Genomic DNA, 14063 nt, shown 5'->3' with positions numbered 1-14063 from the left:
GAATGCAGTACTCTGAGTGATGTTTGAAGTTTTAAAGTAAGCTTCTCTTGGATAAAGTAAGTTTTCTTACCCGGCTTTCCATGAAACCTGAACTATTGGTTAATAGCTTAGTTGTTTTTGGATACTGCCTAAAGAAAACTATCTTCCCTTTACGTGGATTGTTGACACTGTTATGGGTTTCCACATAGATTTAAAGAAGTTAGGGAGAGCTGGTTTTGCAGGTTGTTGTGTATAAAGCATTGGCCTTTCTTGGAGCAGTAGCTAAGAATGTTTGTGTTATTCTGCCAATATTGAAGAATAAAGATTGTTTAAGCACAGTATGTTAAACAATTTATGAATTGTAGTTAAACAATATGTTTCTTCAATATTGGCAGAATAACACAAACGTTTTCTGTTTCTATTGATAGATGAATATGTTCTTAGGACTCTACTCTCAAAGAATTTGGTATTTTCATGATGTCTGTAGTAGTAATTCTTTGTGTTCAAATCCATCCCAAACCCCATCTCCCTTGCATTCATTCTTCACAGAACACAAAAACAGAAAAATAGAACCCAGACAGCATATTCCTTACTATATTAAAGTACACTTTTTTTTTTGGACAGAAACCGCAAGTGTTTATTGCAGAAATCTGGCCAAGGTCCCAGTTGGCTGGGCAGGTGAGATAGGGAGGGGTGGAGGAAGTGATCTGGCCCAGGGGCTCAGAGCTGTGAGGTGATATTGGGTGCCAGGCTGCAGGTGAGACCTATGCCATCAGGTTCCACATTCAGGGCCTTCATTATGCCATCCTGTACCACCATGGAGAACCTCCTGAGACATCGATAAAGTACAATTTTTTGATAGTTTGAACTTATTTTAATTTTTACATCATTTTAGATGGAGGAGGCATTTATTTAGTTATAGAATTTTTAACAGTCTCAACCAAAATATCTTTGTAAAAAATTTATTTTATATGTCTACCATCATACAGTAAGGTTTTTGTTTTTGTTTTTGTTTTTTGAGAGGGAGTCTCTCTCTGTCACCCAGGCTGGAGTGCAGTGGCGCAATCTCAGCTTACTGCAACCTCTGCCTCCCAGGTTCAAGCAATTCTCTGCTTCAACCTCCCGAGTAGCTGGGATTACAGGCGTCCGCCACCACACCCGGCTAATTTTTGTATTTTTAGTAGAGATGGGGTTTCACCATCTTGGCCAGGCTGATCTCGAACTCCTGACCTTGTGATTTGCCCGCCTTGGCCTCCCAAAGTGCTGGGATTACAGACATGAGCCACCGCACCCAACCCAGTAAGGTCTTTACTACTTAAAACTGTGTATTTTCCACTACATTAGTATTAAATGCATACTATTGCTGACTGAATTCAATAATGTTATTTCTGATTGCTTTCAGATAATGCTTGATCTAATCTGGTATCTATAGCTAAGAATGTAAAGTAAATGAGAAATTATGTTACATACAGGTTTCTATGGCTGCATTCTTTTCTGTATAATTTTTATTTTTACAGTTTGATTATTGTAGACATATAAATACTCATAGTAATATCATAAACACCTTTCCTATTTGTTCTATTCTTATTTTTAAATAAGGGGATGCAAAATTAGACCTATATGTTTTACATCATCTTTTGCACATGCACTTTTTAGAAATGAAAAGGAATATGATTGACCTGGATAAATTAATATAATTCTTTGAAGGCTGAAGTAAAACCCGTTTGATACCAATAGCAGTTTCTGAAGTAGCTATGGCTAGAAACTTAAAATAAGCCTAATTAATGAGATGATTGTCTTTATGAAATTGGATGTTATAATATATCTGTGTTTTTGAGCACTCATACATTAAAGCTTGCATGCTTTAAAGGATATGTTTTTGTTTAACATCATCAGCATTCACTTCAGTCAAAATGATGGAATTCTTTTTTCTCCCCAGCTTTGAAAATCTAATATATATATTTTTTTGGTTTGTGGTTTTAATGTTCCATTGCAGAGCAACATGGGAGATGCTGAAGCAGGCAAGAAGACCTTTATTCAGAAATGTGCTCAGTGCCACACAGTGGAAAAAGGTGAAAAACACAAGACTGGTCCAAATCTCTGGGGCCTCTTTGGCTGAAAAACAGGAAAAGCACCAGGATTTTCTTATACAGAGGCAAACAAAAACAAAGGTAAAAACTAGCAGTTGTGGGAGAGAACCAGATACACTGTAGGAAAGAATAAAGCATATGATTTGGCATTATAATAATTTCCTAATTTGCAGCGTTAAAAATGGACCACTCTTTACATATTACTGAAATATGGATTTATATCATAAGACCTGCATTTGGATAACTGATCATCCTTTTAATCAGAAGAATTAAGAATCTTGTATGGCATAGGTTTTTGCCTATACAGGGTATTTGATTTTAGGTAATACATTTTTCTTGAAAAAGTATAAGCTAGATTTTTAAAAAATCATATTTTAGTGGTATAATGGCAGTAGTGATTCTATTTGTAGTATTGATTTTAGCAGAGTGGGAGAAATGCTATATAGTTTGAAGCGTATATTCAGCATGTTTTTTTGTTTGTGGGAAGAGGGTAAAGTGAGACAGTATCTTAGGGTTAAGATCGAAGTGGTTGGAAAAGACTACACTATCTTTGCAAAGCAATTTGTCATTCCTGGATTAATCATATGGAGATTTATATGTGTACATCTATCTATCTATCTATCTGTCTAAGAATGGAAATTATAATATGATAATCCTGTTAAATATATATATGGTTTTATATATATATATCAGCTTTTTTGAGATTATATATATATATCAGCTTTTTTCAAAATAGGGTATAACTCTATTTGAAACTTTTCTTGGGGCCTAGCATATCTTATAGGTTGGCATTTCAAGTCACTACTATTTGAAAAGGATTTTATTTTATTTTTTATTTCTTTTTATTATTTTTATTGAAGTGAAATTTATATAACATAATTAGCGGTTTTAAAGTGTACAATTCCGTAGCATTTAGTGCATTCATAATGCTGTAAAATCACCGCCTTTCCCTATTTTCAAAACTTTTTTATCACTCCAGAACAACTGCATCCATTAGGTAATCACTCTGCATTCCCCCTTAACCCTATTCCCTGGCAACCACTAATCTGCATTCTGTCTCTTTGGATTTGCCTATTGGATCATATAAAAGGAATCATATAATATGTGACCCTTTGTGTCTGACTTCTTTCACTTAGCATAATGTTTTGAAGGCCCATCTAAATTGTAGCATGTATCAGTACTTCATTCCTTCCCCCCAACTGGAAATGTATATTTAACAACAACAACAACAAAATTACAACAAACAACCCGGAATACAACAGGTGGTACTGAGAAACTAAGTCTAATAATTTTTTATGGCAATCAACACTTCTTGTGATGCTTTTCATTCCTTTTTATGGGTGAAATTCTAGTTATGACCTCTAGCTACATAATTCCAATCTCTGACTTTGTTATTACATGACCCCTGTGCATCTCTGTCTTTACATGACCATTTTCTCATAATGACACCAATCATATTCATAAGGACACCAATCATATTGGATTAAGGGCTCATCCTACACCAATATGACCTCATCTCAATTAATCACATCTGCAATGACTCTATTTCCAGACAAACTCATATTCTGAGTTACCAGGGGTTAGGACCTCAACATATCTTTATTTGGGGGAGACTCATAATAAAGGACTACTTTTACATATAAAATAAATACATAATTGGCCAAACATGGTGGCACACACATGTAATCCCAACACTTTGGGAGGCTGAGGTGGGAGGATTACTTGAGGCCAGGAGGATTACTTGGTCTGTAAGACCAGCCTGGGCAATGTAGTAAGACCCTGTCTCTACAAAAAATAAATTAGTTGATGGCTGGGCATGGTGGCTTATGCCTGTAATCCCTGTACTTTGGGAAGCCAAGGCAGGTGGATCACCTGAGGTCAGGAGTTCAAGACCAGCTTGGCCAATATGGTGAAACCCCATCTCTAAAAAAAAAAAAAACAAAACAAAAAACTTAGACCAGGCATGGTGGCTTACGCCTGTAATCCCAGCACTTTGGGAGGCCGAGGTGGGCAGATCACGAGGTCAGGAGTTCAAGACCAGCCTGGCCAACAGAGTGAAACCCCGTCTCTACTAAAAATACAAAAATCAGCCAGGCATGGTGGTGCACGCTTGCAGTCCCAGCTACTTGGGAGGCTGAGGCAGGAGAATCGCTTGAACCCAGGAGGCGGAGGTTGTGATGAGCCAAGATCACGCCACTGCACTCCAGCTGGGGCAACAGAGCAAGACTTTGTCTCAAAAAAAAAAAATTAGACAGATGTGGTGGTATATTCCTCTAGTCCTAGTTACTCAGGAGGCTGATGCAGGAGGATGCCTTGAGCCCAGGAGGTTAAGGCTGCAGTGACCCATGATCTCACAGCTGCACTCCCGCCTGGGTGACAGAGTGAGACCCTGTCTCAAAAAAACAAAAAAAAAAGAAATTAAGTAAATAAATTTATAAATACATAATTGATAAAGTACTTATACTAAAAGTACATTGAATAACATTTAATATTTGTCAAATCAGTAGTATTTTATCATCTTTTAAAATATCAGCATATTTATTATTAACACAAAATCATTGTATTTGGGAACTGCAAAAATGCTGGTACTAGGTACTGGTAATAATTTGGTCTTTGTCCTGGGTTCCTGGCAAGGAACCTCTAAAACCTTGGAATTTCTAGAGTGACAGGAGTATGTTTGTTATTATAGTTGGCCCCTGGGACCAAGACCTGAGTTTATGTTAATAAGATGAATCGCGGTGAACTTCCAGATAGTTTCAGAATGGGTGCTGACCAAACTGCAAGGACCAATCAGGTGATTTCAGAATTAAGGCTTTGAGCTAGATGAGTAAGTCTGACCTCTGGGAACAGAAAGGGGGTTGGAGGTTGAGTTCAGTCATATGGCCAGTGATTCACACAATCATGCCTGTGTAATGAAGCCCCATTTAAAAACTTTAGACACTTTCAACTGGAACTCTGTTTGAGCTTCCTACTTGGTGAACACATCCATGTGTTGGGAGAGTGATGAGACCTGATTCCACAGATAAATGACTCAGAAGCTTTTCATTTGGGACCCTCCCAGCTGTCACCCTATGGGTCTCTTCCCCTGACTGGTCCTGATTTGTATCCTTTATAATACAACTATAATTGTAAATATAGTTCTTTCCTTATTTCTGTGAGTTGTTCTAGTAATAAATTATTGAAGTCGATGAGGTTGTGGGAACCCCCAAATTTGTAGCCAGTTAGTTGGAAGTTTGGGTGGCTTGGGGGCCCCTGAGCTTGCAGCTGGTGTCTGAAGCAAAGGTACTATGGAGTCTGCGCTTACTGTGGGCAGGTAGTATTAAACTTGCATTGCAGTTATTGCAATAGGATTTTCAGTTGATAGACTACTGAATAGATCAGTTTTTAACTCATCTTCATTGTTAGCATTTATATAGCTTTTTAATTTTTAAAGTATTTCTCTATAGAGTCATTTTATTATTATTATCCTGTTATAAGCACAATTTTTGAACTTCTAATTTGTAGAGCAGTCTTAAGCCAATGTTGTTCCTCTAACTGCCAGTAGTTTGAGGAATTTATTCCTCAATAGCGTTGATTTGAAATAATATTAAAACTTATACCAAATATGCCTTTTATTATGTAGATTGTTGCCAATGGTTGAAAGCTGTATAAGGCTTGGGTTTAATATTATTTAAGAATTAGAAATAAAATTTCCCTAAATTGGATTATTTAGGTAATATTTGTGACTAATTTAAGGATATAATATTATTGTTTGTTAGTTCTGCTGATGAAATAAGAACAATAAGTAGCTTACTATGTTAATTGCACTAGGATTTTAAAGTAAGTTTACTTAAAACTAAACAAGGATTTAAAAAATATGTTAGCACAGCTTGGCTAAAAACAGACTTCAATAACTAAGAAGAACCAGGAAGTCAGTAGTTCAGTGTTAATAAAAATTGTGGTGCACTGTCAACCATATTTTATTTTTTTGTGTATGACCTTTCTGTTGCAAATAATTACACTATTTTTATTTTCAGAAGAATACAGAAATTCTCAATTTTAAAGATTCTTTGTCCCATATGACTTGTATAGAATATAGTTTTACAAAACTCATGATTATAATAATATTATATTATGTGGTTTTTAAAATTGTAGCAAAATATATATAACATAAAATTTACCATTTTAACCATCTTAACTTACAATTCTGTGTCATTTTAAGCACACACTGTTTTGCAACCATAACCACCATCCATTTCCAGAACATTTTCATTTTCTCAAACTGAAACTCTGTACCCATTGAATAGCCCCTGGCGACTGACATTCTGCTTTTTGTCTGTGAATTTGACTGCCCTAGGTACATAATACAAGTGGAATCAAATCATACAGTATTGATCCTTTTGTGAGTGGCTTATTTCACTTAGCATAATGTCTTCAAGGTTCATTTATGTTGTAACGTGTTGAAATTTCTATCTTTTTAAAGACTGAGTAATATTCTATTATATGTAGATAGCATTTTGTTTATCTATTTATCTGTTGATAGAGACTTGGGTTGCTTCCACCTTTTGGCTCTTGTGACTAATGCTGCTATGCACATGGGTATACAAATATCTGTCGAGTCCGTGTTTTCATTCTTTTGGGTATATACCCAGAAGTGGAATTGCTGAATCCCATGATAATTCTGTGTCTAATTTTTTGAGGAACAGCCATATCATTTTTCACAGTGGTTGCACCATTTTATGTTTCCACAATTCCATTGTGAATTAGAATACACAAGGGTTCTAATTTCTCCAACTTCTCACCAACACTTATTTTCTGTTTTTGTGATAACAGCCATCCTAATGGGTTTGAAGTGCTATCTCATGTGGTTTTGGTTTTCATTTCCCTAATGATTGGTGATGTTGAACCATATATACTGTGTTTTTCTTTGTTCTTCAATTTTTTTTTTTTTCTTGAGATGGAGTCTCACTCACTCTGTCCCCCAGGCTGGAGTACAGTGTTGTGATCTCGGCTCACTGCTACCACTGCATCCCAGGTTCAAGCTATTTTCCTGCCTCAGCCTCTGAAGTAGCTGGGATTACAGGCATGTGCCACCACATGCGGCTAATTTTTTTTGCTGTTGTTGTATTTTTAGTAGAGACGGGGTTTCACCATGTTGGCCAGGCTGATCTCGAACTCCTGGCCTCAAGTGATCTGCCCGCCTCGGCCTCCCAAAGTGCTGGGATTACAGGCATGGGCCACTGTGCCTGGCCGTACTGTATTTTTAAAAACATCAGTAAATGGATAAAATTTTTCTTTTGAGAATAATGTCTTTATAGTGCATTGAAGCACCACTTGCATTTTTGGGCAATGATAATTGAAGCGGGTTTTAGAAACAAATTGTTTGAATTAATTCATGATTTTTCCAGGATTCTATGCTAATAAATGGTGGAACTAGGATACAAACCCTGGTTTTCTTGGGCCTTTAAAGAAATCGTATCATGAGATTAGCATATTAGCTAAACTATCTTATTAGGGATTTAAGTCTTTATCTTTTGCTTATTGTCATGTCAAATTTTGTTAGTGGATGCAGTAGGAACACATTGAATCATAAATGTATTAATAACTTTAAAAATATTTTGAAATGCTTACATTATACAAAAATCCAAATAGTTCAAAAGAAATATTTACCATTATGCGTGGTAAGGAAATTATGTATGTCCACTTTTCCTGACATTCTCCTGTTCCTGTCCCTCTACCAACTAAATTTATTTGGCAATGTTATTCTTTTTGACAATTTTGATAGTCATATTTATACTTTAAAGAATATCCATGTGCCTCTACAATTAGATTGATCTGCATTAAGCAACATCTGCTTATCCTCCTCTATGAAGGATGAGAAAGCCAAAATATTTATACAATCTCCCATTTTTCATAGTCTCCAACTCTTACCACTTATGTATGTTGTTATTTCTACTCTGAGATGCCATATATCATTTACACCCCATGTAACCATAATTACCACAGTTGTTTTTAATGTTTGTTCTACATTTAAATAGTACCAGTGAGTGTTCCCAGATTTTACCATATTATCTTCATTTATCTTTTGGTTAGTGGATGGTTTTCTATTCATTGTAACAATAAGAAAGTATTACCAGAACTATATTGTCCCAGTTTTTGGATGTTTAAATACAGCTGGGGATTGTTATTACACTTGAATGATAATTTGGTTGTAAAATGATTGGGAGACATTTTAATTGCTCAGGATTTTATATGCTTTATGTTGAATTATTGTTTGGAGAAATATGAAACCAGCCTGTTGCCTTTCCATTATGAGTTACTTGGTTTTTTATTTTATTTTTTCCCCCTATGTTTCAGTAAAAGTCTTACTGAGAGTTAGCAAATTTGCTAGGCTATATCTAGGCCTTGATTGATCAATTTCACTATCTCCTGGGACATGCTGTATTCTTCCAATTGATAGATTCAGTGCCTTTAGTTTTGAAAGTTTTCTTGATTTATATGTTGTAATAGTTTTACTCTATTTCATTTGTTTTTTAAAAATCTTACTTGGGCCACCGGTTGTGCAGATCTTGTATCTCCTTTGTCTGAGTATCTTCTGTATCTGTCATTTGACCTTAGAGCTGATAGCTAGAGTGATCATTTAAAACTATTTTTTCCATTTCATTTTTATCAGTATTTTGAAGTCTGATTGTGCTAGCAGCAGCATTGTCCCTTTTTGCTGTCATTTATATGTTTCTGTTTTATCATTTTCTACTAGCGTCTTTGTAGCTCTATGATATGGTTTGGCTCTGTGTCCCCATCCAAATCTCATCTCCAATTATAATCCCCATAATCCTCACATGTCGAGGGAGGGACCGGGTGGGAGGTGATTGGATCATGGGGGTGGTTTCCCTCATGCTGTTCTTGTTACAGTCTTTGAGTTCTCACGAGATCTGATGGTTTTATGAGTGTTTGGAATTTCCTCCTTCACACTTCTCTCTCCTGCCACCTTGTGAAGAAGGTACCTTGCTTCCCCTTCATCTTTCTCCATGATTATGAGTTTCCTGAGGCCTCCAAGCCATGTGGAACTGTGAGTCAATTAAACCTCTTTCCTTTATAAATTACCTAGTCTCGGGTATTTCTTTATAGCAGTGTGAATGGACTAGTATAGTAAATTGGTACCAGGGGTTTGGGGCACTGCTATAAAGATACTTAAAAATGTGTAAGAGATGGCCGAGCACGGTGGCTCACACCTGTAATCCCAGCACTTTGGGAGGCCAAGGCAGGTGGATCATGAGGTCAGGAGATCAAGACCATCCTGGCTAACACGGTGAAACCCCGTCTCTACTAAAAATACAAAAAATTAGTCAGGTGTGGTGGCATGTGCCTATAGTCCCAGCTACTCAGGAGGCTGAGGCAGGAGAATTGCTTGAACCCCAGAAGCAGAGGTTGCAATGAGTTGCGATTGCACCACTGCACTACAGCCTAGGTGACAGAGCAAGACTCTGTCTTAAAAAAAAGAACAAAATGTGCCACTCCAGTTTCAACTATGGCTAACTGGGTAATGGGCAGATGTTGGAACAATTTGGAGGGCTCAGAAGACAGGAAGATATGAGAAAGTTGGGAGCTTCCTAGAAACTTGTTGAATGGTTTTGACCAAAATGCTGACAGTGATGTGGACAATGAAGTTCAGGCTGAGGTGGTCTCAGATGAAAATGAGGAACTTATCAGGAACTGCAGTAAAGGTCACTGTTGCTATGCATTAGCAAAGAGACTGGCGGCATTTTGCCCCTGCCCTAGAGATCTATGGGACTTCGAACTTGAGAGAGATGATTTAGGGTATCTGGTAGAAGACATTTCTAAGCAGCAAAGCGTTCAAGAGGTGACAGAGCATAAAAGTTTGGAAAATTTGCAGCCCGACCATGTGGCAGAAAAGAAAAACGTGGGCCAGGCGCAGTGGCTCAGGCCTGTAATCCCAGCACTTTGGGAGGCCGAGGCGGGCGGATTATGAGGTCAGGAGATCGAGACCATCCTGGCTAACACAGTGAAACCCTGCCTCTAGTAAAAATACAAAAAAAAAAAAAAAATTAGCTGGGCTTGATGGTGGGCGCCTGTACTCCTAGCTACTCTGGAGGCTGAGGGGGGAGAATGGCGTGAACCCAGGAGGCGGAGCTTGCGGTGAGCTGAGATCGTGCCACTGCACTCCAGCCTGGGCGACAGAGCAAGACTCCATCTCAAAAAAAAAAAAAAAAAAAAAAGAAAAGAAAAGAAAAGAAAAGAAAAACCTGTTTTCTGGGGAGAAATTCAAGCTGGCTACAGAAATTTCTGTAAGTAACAAGGAGTTAATTGCCAAGACAATGTTAAGCACCAAGACAATGGGGAAAATGTCTCCAGGGCATGTCAGAAACCTTCAAGGCAGCTCCTCCAATTACAGGCCTGAGACCTAGGTGGGAAAAATGGTTTTGTGGGCCAAGCCCAGGGCCCCACTGCTGCTCTGTGCTCTGTGCATCCTTGGGATTTGGTGCCCTGCTTCCCAGCCACTCCAGTTCCAACTATGGCTAAAAGGGGCCAAGGTACAGCTCAGGTCGTTGCTTCAGAGGGTGCAAGCCCCAAGCCTGGAAAGCTTCTATGTGGTGTGGGGCCTGCAGGTACACAGAAGTCAAGAATTGAGGTTTGGGAACATCTGCCTAGATTTCACAGGGTGTATAGAAACACCTGGATGTCCAGGCAGAAGTCTGCTCTAGAGGCAGAGTCTTCATGGAGAACCTCTGCTAGGGCAGTGTGAAAGGGAAATGTGGGTTGGAGCCCCATCACAGAGTCCCTACTGGGGCATTGCCTAATGGAGCTATGAGAAGGGGGCCACCATTCTCCAGACCCCAGAATGGTAGATCCACCAACAGCTTGCATGTGTGCCTGTTTTGCCACAGACACTCAATGCCAGCCTGTGAAAGCAGCCAGGAGCAGGGCTGTACCCTGCAAAGCCACAGGGGTGGAGCTGCCCAAGACCATGGGAACCCACCTCTTGCATCAGTGTGACCCAGATGTGAGACATGAAGTCAAAGGAGATCATTTTGGAGCTTTAAGATTTGACTGCCGTGCTGGATTTCGGACTTGCATGGGGCCTGTAGCCCCTTTGTTTTGGCCAATTTCTCCCATTTGGAATGGGTGTATGCACCCATTGTTTGTATCCCCATTATATCTAGGAAGTAAATAACTTGCTTTAGATTTTACAGGCTCATAGGAGGAAGGGACTCACCTTATCTCAGGTGAGACTTTTGACTATGGACTTTTGAGTTAATGCTGAAATGAGTTGAGACTTTGGGGGACTGTTGAGAAGGCATGGTTGGTTTTGCAACGTAAAAATGATGTTAGATTTGGAAGGGGTCAGGGGTGGAATGATATGGTTTGGCTCTGTGTCCCTACCCAAATCTCATCTCGAATTGCAATCCCCATAATCTCCACGTGTGGAGGGAGGGACCTGGTGGGAGGTGATTGGATCATGGGGGCAGTTTCCCCCATGCTGTTCTCATGATAGTGAGTTCTCACAATATCTGATGGTTTTATAAGTGTTTGGAAATTCCTCCTTTTCATGCTTCTCTTTCCTGCTGCCTTGTGAAGAAGGTGCTTGCTTCCTCTTCACCTTCCACCATCATGGTAAGTTTCTTGAGGCCGTCTCAGCTATGTGGAATTGTGAGGCAATTAAACCTCTTTCCTTTATAAATTACCCAGTCTTGGGTATTTCTTTACATCAGTGTGAAAATAGACTAGAACACTCTACTTTGAGCCCTTAATTCATAAAGGCCTTTTTTGAATCCATGGAAATATGGCTATGATTTTCATCTGCCTATTTATTAATACATAATTTCAGATGTGTATTTTTCATTTAACATTTCGTTTTTGTTTTTCAAGACAGGCTCTCACTCTGTTGCCCAGGCTGGAGTGCAGTGGTGCAATCTCAGCTCATTGCAGCCTGGACATCCTGGACTCAACTGATCATCCCGCCTCAGCCTCCTGAGTAGCTGGGACCCCGGAAGTGCACCACCATGCCCGGCCATTTTTTTTTCTATTTTTTGTAGAGATGGGGTTTCACCACGTCACCAAGGCTGGTCTTGAACTCCTGAGCTCAAGCGATCCACCCGCCTCAGGCTCCCTAAGTGCTGGGATTGCAGGTGTGAGCCACCATGCCTGGCCTAACTTTTGTTTTTCATATTCCTTTCTGCTGTGTGTATGTATGTGGTGTGTGTGTGTTTGTGTGTGTACTGTGTGTATTGTGTGTATTGTGTGTATTTTCAGTACTTTCTTGTGCTGGTTATTTTTTATTATTACCCATCTTCTGATGAAGATAATCTTTTTGGACTAGTTATTTGCAGAAGGAAAATAAGGATGATGGTCTGAGTTTTCCAGTTAGTTTTGATGTCTTCCTTACGCATAGTTATATTAGCGATAACATATACCTGAGCGTGTATGGGTTTATGTTTTGGTGGGGCTGTTATTTGGCTCTTTACTTCAGCTGGCAAAGACTGGCAGGCCTGGGGTTATGTTACCTTTGCAGTTTCTCTTGTACCTTATAATATAAGTTAGAGTGCTTCTTTCAAAGAGGACATATTTATGTTTTCTTCATTCATCCTGTCTCCCCTGGTCCTCCATGGTGTAAAACTGAATTTAAGAAGACTTTCATGGCCAGCTGATATATCCTATTCTTTTTGAGCTAAACAAAGGCTTATGCCTTTGCCTTTCAGAGTGTGTCACATACTTTGGAGAGATGCTTAGTGAAAGGTGTCATTTCACTCTGGTCTAGGTTTCATGTCCTTGGTAGGCTTCTAATTATAACAATTATAACAGGTGCTTCCTGAAAGGTTTTATCAAAAGTGAAGGTAGCAGTTCTGTTTCTCTTTCTCCATGTTCTTTTTGACTGGTTTTAGAAAGAAAAGAAAGGAACCTTTCTCTATTGTCTTAAAACTGGATTTTTGAAATCATGGATTTTGATGGAGATCTGGATAGAGGCAGCTTGGTATGATAGGTAGAAAAAACATGCAAATATGAGTTAGTAGTCATAAATTCTTGACTGTAGGTAGCTTTGTAATCTTAGGACAAGCTTTGGACCATCATTTACTAATCTACAAAATTAGGGATTGGATTGCATGATCTCTAAGACCTTTTCTAGAAGGAACTCACTCTGATTCTTGGAGGATGAGGAACTGCTTAAGCATAACATGTCTTTGGTGGTAGTTCATTGGTTTACCATAGAAGACCCTAAACGGTATGTAACTGTTTCTACAGTATGGATTTCTACAGAGAAGCCAAGGAGTGGAGACACATTTTGGAAATTTCTTATAGGTCAGAATCTATAAGTCTCAGTTAAAATAGCCTCCCTACTGAGTCCAAGATTAATCTTTTGTTCACATATGTGGGTCAGATCAGAAAATGAGCCCTACAAATGTAACTACACAAACTTAAAACTTACCTTCACCTTTGTAGGTATTGTATGGGGAGAAGAGACTCTGATGGAATATTTGGAGAACCCAAAGAAATATATCCCTGGGACTGTACGTGGTGGCTCACACCTGTAATCCCAGCACCTTGGAGGCCGAGGAGGGTTCCTGAGGTTAGGAGTTCAAGACCAGCCTGGCTAACATGGTGAAACCCCATCTCTACTAAAAATACAAAAAATTGCTAGGCATGTTGGTGCATGCCTGTAGTCCCAGCTACTTGGGAGGCTGAGGCAGGAGAATGGCTTGAACCTGGGAGGCGGAGGTTGCAGTGAGCTGAGATCGCGCCATTGCACTCCAGCTTGGGCAACAAAAGCAAAACTCCGTCTCAAAAAAAAAAAAAAAAGAAAGAAAGAAATATATCCCTGGAACTAAAATGACCTTTTCTGGTCTTAAAAAGAAGAGTGAGAGAGAAGATCTTATTCAGTATTTGAAATGGGCAACATCTTCACTTCGGAAATATGTTATAAGCCAAAATTTCTAATTTCAAAAATTGCACGTTTAGAGAAGTCATATTTGATCTTTTTTGATCAGCCTGTAGTAAGTT

At 38.9% G+C, this 14063-nt stretch overlaps 1 pseudogene; it reads left to right on the top strand.

Annotated features, from left to right (window-relative positions):
- Positions 1 to 1981: 1981 nt before the first annotated feature.
- On the top strand, positions 1982 to 14000 carry CYCTP (cytochrome c, testis, pseudogene; annotated as a pseudogene).
- Positions 14001 to 14063: the final 63 nt, after the last annotated feature.

The sequence above is a fragment of the Pan troglodytes genome, chromosome 13, assembly GCF_028858775.2.
Source record: "Pan troglodytes isolate AG18354 chromosome 13, NHGRI_mPanTro3-v2.0_pri, whole genome shotgun sequence".
Taxonomy (NCBI): Eukaryota; Metazoa; Chordata; class Mammalia; order Primates; family Hominidae; genus Pan; species Pan troglodytes.
This window is presented reverse-complemented; position numbering and strand designations above follow the sequence as displayed.